General features: G+C 44.2%; 1 protein-coding gene across 1 annotated transcript in view; it reads left to right on the forward strand.

Moving 5' to 3' along the window:
* Nucleotides 1-6,080, forward strand: part of TBC1D2B (TBC1 domain family, member 2B) — a 115,155-nt gene that overhangs the window by 21,006 nt on the left and 88,069 nt on the right. The window lies entirely within an intron of this gene.

A 6,080-nucleotide genomic window follows, 5' to 3' on the forward strand; every position in this document is an offset into this window, starting at 1 on the left:
GGGGGTGGTGCAGTAGGCTACTGGCTGTGGCTGCAGGATTTTGTATTTATCCTGAGCTCATAAAATCCTGGCGCTCTTATTGTGCAATGGCAGAGCTGATAGGGAACCAGAGGAATGTAGCCCTGTGGTCACTTGGAGACCACATGCTCCTGCTCTCTGAAACAGAAAGCATTTCCTGTAGGGAAGAGCAGACCCAGCGAGCAGCTTTGCCCTTGCCCTTGTCTTAATGAAATCTTTCATCCAGCCTGGGAGAGGCTTGCTGGGACCTTGTGCTCCCTTTCTTGGAGCACACATTTGTTTTTCTTTGTTCTATTTGTAGTCTCTGTTATCCTAGTTTTTGTCCTCAGTTGCTAATCAGAAAAGTTAGAAATGGGCTTAAGAAATGGCTCTTTTCTCTAGGTGTCTGCTATTTAAAAGTGGAGTAGATTCCAGCTCGTAGAGATCCTATAAGGACAGAGCTGTTGTTGTTGGTGGTGACAGTGCGTTGGTTCTGACTCATAGTGACCCTTTATAGGGTTTCTGAGGAGCAGTTGGTGGGATTGACTCACCGAACTAGTTGTAGTTAGTAGCCAGTGCTTAACCTACAGTGCAGGACCCCATAGAACAGAGTCTAGAACTACCTTGTAGGGTTTCTTAGGCTGTAATCTTTTTTTATTTTTTGTATAAACGTTTTATTGTGTATTGTGTGATATTTTACATGGGGGGCCATTAGTTTTACATTCATTCTATCATACATCGTTTCATTGCCATAATTACCATCCTGTCCATGCATCATCCCCCCCACGGTCCTCAGCACACAGCCCCTTTCCCTCTCTGGATCTCAAGTCCCCAGCCACTCCATCTCTTCACGTCGTCTTCTCTGCCTCCATCTCAGGTCCCACTGCTTCTCTGGGTGGGGTCCCGCTCTCCGCTCTTCTCCATTGATGGTCCCAGGGCCCTCCGCTCCTAGACTGAAAAGTTAGTCTCTCCCCTCCTTGCTATAAGATATCCACCTTTACATTTCCAACCCTCACAATCAGTCCTGGTAACAATTATTCACCCTTGCATCACAAGAGACCTGTCTGTATTTCTTTTCATCAGCCCTTACTACACAGGTTGGATACTACTCACTGGAGACTCTACCATCCTCCCCACCCTGTCGATCTAGGTTCCCTCTTGAAAGCTTGTAAGCCAGTCACTTCTTACCTTTTTATCTCTCCCCCCATTTTAGGTAGCCAATGTTCAAGTTGCCCATCCCTATCTACTCTTTGTGCGGAGGGGGTGAGAATAATTCTTGGAGTAGGGATTTGTTTCCTCTTTTGAGCTACTGCATTTATAGGTGCAGCTCAAGTTTATCAAGTTGTATCAGATAATGCTTTTTTTTTTTTTTTTTCCCTCTTCTTTCTTCTTCGGGTTGAGCTCTGTTCATCCAGTCATTGAAACCAGGTCAAGTGGGTATCTTCTGCAAGTGTGGGTGGACTTGCGTCTGTCCGAGGCTGTAATCTTTACGGGAGCAAATTACCAGTGCCAGGTCTTTTAATCTGTAGAGCAGCTGGTGGGTTCAAACCTCTAACCTTTGGGTTAGTGGCTGACAGCTCCTTTCTGGAGTATTGGCTATATGCCATTGATTCTGTTCCAACTCTTTTTTTTTCAAGTTTTTATTGTGAATTGAGTGAAAGTTTACAGGACAGATCATCAGCTTTACATTCAACAAATAATATACCTTGTTTCACTACAATGATTATAATCCCCTCCATGTACCATCAGTTAACAGTATTTCTCTCTAGTCACTTTAGCTCTTTTTTTTTTAAGAACACTCAGGCATATATAATAATTTACACCACCAAAGGGCACTTTCTGCAAGCCTGCCTCCTGACCACCAGCTCTCAGTCCCTCTCTTCCCATGAATCTAGCGTCCTCAGCTGCTCCCTCTCTCAATGTCTCCATCTCTGCCTCCATCTCTGGTGTCACTGCTTCTCTGGATGAGGTCTCGCATTCTGCTTGTGCTTGTCTCTCTGGATGGTCCTAGGGTCCTCTGTTTCTGGACTGTAAAATTAGCTGCTCCCCCGTTTTTGATACAAAACTTCTACCTTGACAATTGTGACAGTCGCAATTAGTCATGATAACTATTACTATTGAATCAAAAGAATCTTATCCCCATCTCTTTTAACCAGACCCATCTAGACTAGATGAAAACTATTAGTTGGGACTCATTCTTTCTCCACACACCCTTAAACTAAACTCCCTCCTGAAACCTTGTAAGCCAATCACTTCATGCCTTTATCACCTCCTCATTTTAGGTAGCCAATGTCTAAGTTGTCTTGTCCCTATCTACCCTGAGTACAGAGAGGATAGCATTGATGTGAAGACTCTTTCCCTCTCAGTTGGTCTGTTCCAACTCTTAGTGACTCTGTATAGGATTTCCTAGGATGTAAATCTTTATGGGTGGGGATCAGAAGGCCTCATCTTCCTCTCTTGGAGAGCTTAGTGGACTTGAACTTCTGACTTTGTGGTTAGCAGCTTAGTACATAACCCATTATATCACCAGGGCTCCTTGAGTTTTAAAAATAGCAAAACCTTCATGAATGCATGTGGCCTTTCTCAATTAAAGAGTGACCAGCCCCCTCTGGGAATCCTGGTGTGGGTTAATGAGCCGGATTGCAAAGTTGTTTGAACCAGAAGATCGGTGGTTCAAGCTCACCATTCATTCGCTCCTTGGAAACCCCTATCCAGGGTCGTTATGCATTGGAACTGACTCAACAGCACTTAACAATAGCAACAACCCCCTCTGACTCAGGCAAATTGATCGTAGACCCTAGGGCTTTGTGCTCAGCCTTTGAAAAGGATTCAGGTTAGAATTCAGCTAATTGTTGTTTTAAAGATGGATAAATAGGCTAATTTTTAGACAGCTGTTCTGAAAGCTGTAAAAGGAGACTTTCTTGTGCTTGCTAGAGGAGTGGAATTGCATTCCAGTTTCCAAGAGCTCCTATATTATTTGCCTTCTTTCTCTGTCACTGGGCTGAAACAGAAGATTTCAAAACCTTCCCAGGGAATGCTTTTTGAAAGTATTGGTTTTGAGCTAAATGATCCCTTGAGATTGTTTCCAGGCTCATGATTTTGAAACATTTCAAAGGACATTTGGATTGTAAAGGTATTTTTTTTCAGGTTTGGGACTGTAGGGTATTTTCCATCTGAGTTTTGTTTAGTGTTGTCAGGCTGCTTTTCTTGCTAATGGAAGAAATACCCCAGATATTTCTTGGAAATCCAAATATCCTTTCTTAGATTAGCCCACCATGAGCAGGTGTTGCATACTTTTAAGAAATATGAGTGAGTAGAAGTTGCCAAGCAGTTTGCTTTCTGTGGTGCGTGTAAGCTTAGCCTGTCTGTGTATGAGTCCTCTTCTCTGGCCCCTTTGTGACCACTGACTAGCCTGTTCTTCTGGCCCTTTAGGGAGAATTCCCAAGTCCCCATCTCTAAACGGATGACTGATGTGATGTGTTTGTCATACATAGTAGGTGGGAGGGTTGGTTCTTCAAGGGACATCAGGATAGCTTCTTAAAAGGGGTAACGTGGGTGCGTTTTGTCTAATTTAGATTTTGGTGAAACATACAGAGCAGAGCATAGGTTGTTCTTAGGTGTACTCCTCCATCAGGTTCCACATGTACAATTCCTGAACATTGGTTACATTCCTCACACTGTATCTGCATCCTCAGAATTCTTTCCGTATTGTTTCAGCACCATTGCCCCACTACCCCCTGAACTACTCATCTATGCTCTGCTTACTCTTATTAGTTTGGTCTCATATAGCAGATTCTTTAGAAGAGCATAGTTATCGGACTGAACATTCTTCACTCATTTAACTAAGCTGTTCAGTTTAAAGATAACTTCAGGGGATCATTTTAGTTCACAGTTTGATGATTTTGTCAGAACAATAGATTTGGGGGTTCCTCTGGATTCTGTAAGAATTTGAAATTCTGTCCCACATCCCCACTTCAGATTAGGAATCATCTACTGATTCCTTGATCACCAAGCAGTTCAGTAATGGTAGGTGGGCGCCACCCAGTTCTTCTTTGTCGTCTGAAGGAGGCAGTAGTTCATGGCAATCCTTAGCTGTGCTTTCCAGTTTCTTCTCCGATTCTTGGGTTTCCTTCTTTCTCTGTTGCTTTGGGTGCAGAGAGACCAGTTGTGTCTAGGATAGCCAGACTAACGAGGGAGTGGAATGTTGTTGTTGTTAAAGTGCCATCAAGTTGGTTCCGAATCATTGTGTCCCTCTATATGGTTTCCAAGGAACAGAAGGTGGGTTTGAACCACTGATCTTGGAATTAGCAGTCCAGTGTTTATCCTACAGTACCACATCAGGACTCAGGGAGTGGAACAGTGCCTCTCAAACCAGCCTTGAGCCAGTTGACTGGAGAGCCCTAGTTAAGTAATGACTGAACTTCCCACAACAGCACTAATCCCGTGAAGTATTTGGATGGACTATGGTGCCCTAGGATAAGCACTGGACTGCTAACCACAAGGTCGGTGGTTCAAACCCATCAGCTCCTCCTTGGAAACCCTATACAGGGTCGCTATGAATTGGAACCGACTCAAAGTCACTTAACAACAGAAAACAGTATTTGGAGTCCTGGTGTGGCACAGTAGGATAAGCACTGGACTGCTAACCACAAGGTGAGAGGTTCAAACCCAACATTTACTCCTCGGAAACCCTATCCAGGGTGGCTATGCATTGGAATTGATGGTGTTTAGCAACAACAGGAAGTAATATTTGGGTCCTGGTGGTATAGTGGTTAAAGTACTCAGCTGCGAACTGAAAGGTCAGTGGTTCAAACCTAGCTGCTACTCCAGGGGAGAAAGGTATGTAGTTTGCTTTGTAAAGATTTTAGCCTTGGAAACCCTGTGGGTCAGTTCTACTTGAGACTTAACATTTGGGGGACATGAAAATGAAAAGATGATGACATTTTTCCACAAGCTTTTTAAAACCCCCTCATATGCTGTTCTGTAAGGTGTCACTATGGGTCCAAACCAACCCTGTAGTAATAAAGTAGTATGTGCCACTGTAGCCTCTTTTGTTGTTGTTGTTTTGGTTGTTAGAGTTGTCGTAAAATGGTACATGGTATAACCTGCAGAAGCCAGAACCTCTGTAAGGCAGAAACCTGTCAGAGAATGAAAACTTGAACATTTTCCACCGATGCGAGTGATGGAAAAGTGGTAGCACTGCGCCCTGTCACCCTGGTTTTCTGGGTCTCACAACTGGAAAAACTTGTGAGAGCCAGAAAAACAAGGCAGTCCCTTTGGGTTCTAGCTCTCTGGTTGCACTGCATAGCACAGTAGTTTCCATTTCCCCCCTTTGTTTGGTGTCAAACTGAGGGAACTGGGTGCCATCGGTTGTCCTCATTACGTTGTAGCACCTTTGATGGGGTGCTGTGTGAACTGGGTCTTGAGTGTGAGCATTTGCCAGGCAGACGTCAGTATGGTGAAGGGAAGGGGAACTGGCATTAACATGGCTGTTGTAAAGTACGGGACAGTATGTAGATCACCACACCAACTGCTTGTCACTTGGAAGCCGTCAGAGAGACTTTGAAGCATGGGATATATTCTAGTATGATTTCAAGGAAGTCCCTGGGTAGTGCAAACAGTTAAGCGCTTTACTGGCTGAAAAGTGAGTGGTTTGAACCACCCAGACATACCTCAGAAGACAGGGCTGGTTATGCACTTCCAGAAGGCCGCAGCCTTGAAAACCCCATGGGATGCGGTTCTGATCGGCACACGTGCTTGGGGCTGCCATGAGTCGGAACCAACTTGATTACAGGCAACAACCCATGTGACTAGTATTGGCTGGACGGCAGAAGAGGATTTGGAGAAGGGACACACTGTGGACAGCGAGACCAGTGGTGTATGAATAAGGAGTTAGCCAGGGCGCATGAATCTGTGAGACTGACAAATGGGCTCCTAGAATTTGAAGTCCTGGTGACTATTATCCATATCTGTTAACATAGAGTCTCATTATTGCTCACTACCGAAGAGTTGTGGGATGACATCAAGCATATCATACATGAAGAGAGCAAAAAGTCATTAAGAAGACAAGAAAGAAGGAAAAG

The sequence above is a fragment of the Chrysochloris asiatica genome, unplaced genomic scaffold (genome assembly GCF_000296735.1).
Source record: "Chrysochloris asiatica unplaced genomic scaffold, ChrAsi1.0 scaffold00156, whole genome shotgun sequence".
In the NCBI taxonomy this organism is placed as follows: domain Eukaryota; kingdom Metazoa; phylum Chordata; class Mammalia; order Afrosoricida; family Chrysochloridae; genus Chrysochloris; species Chrysochloris asiatica.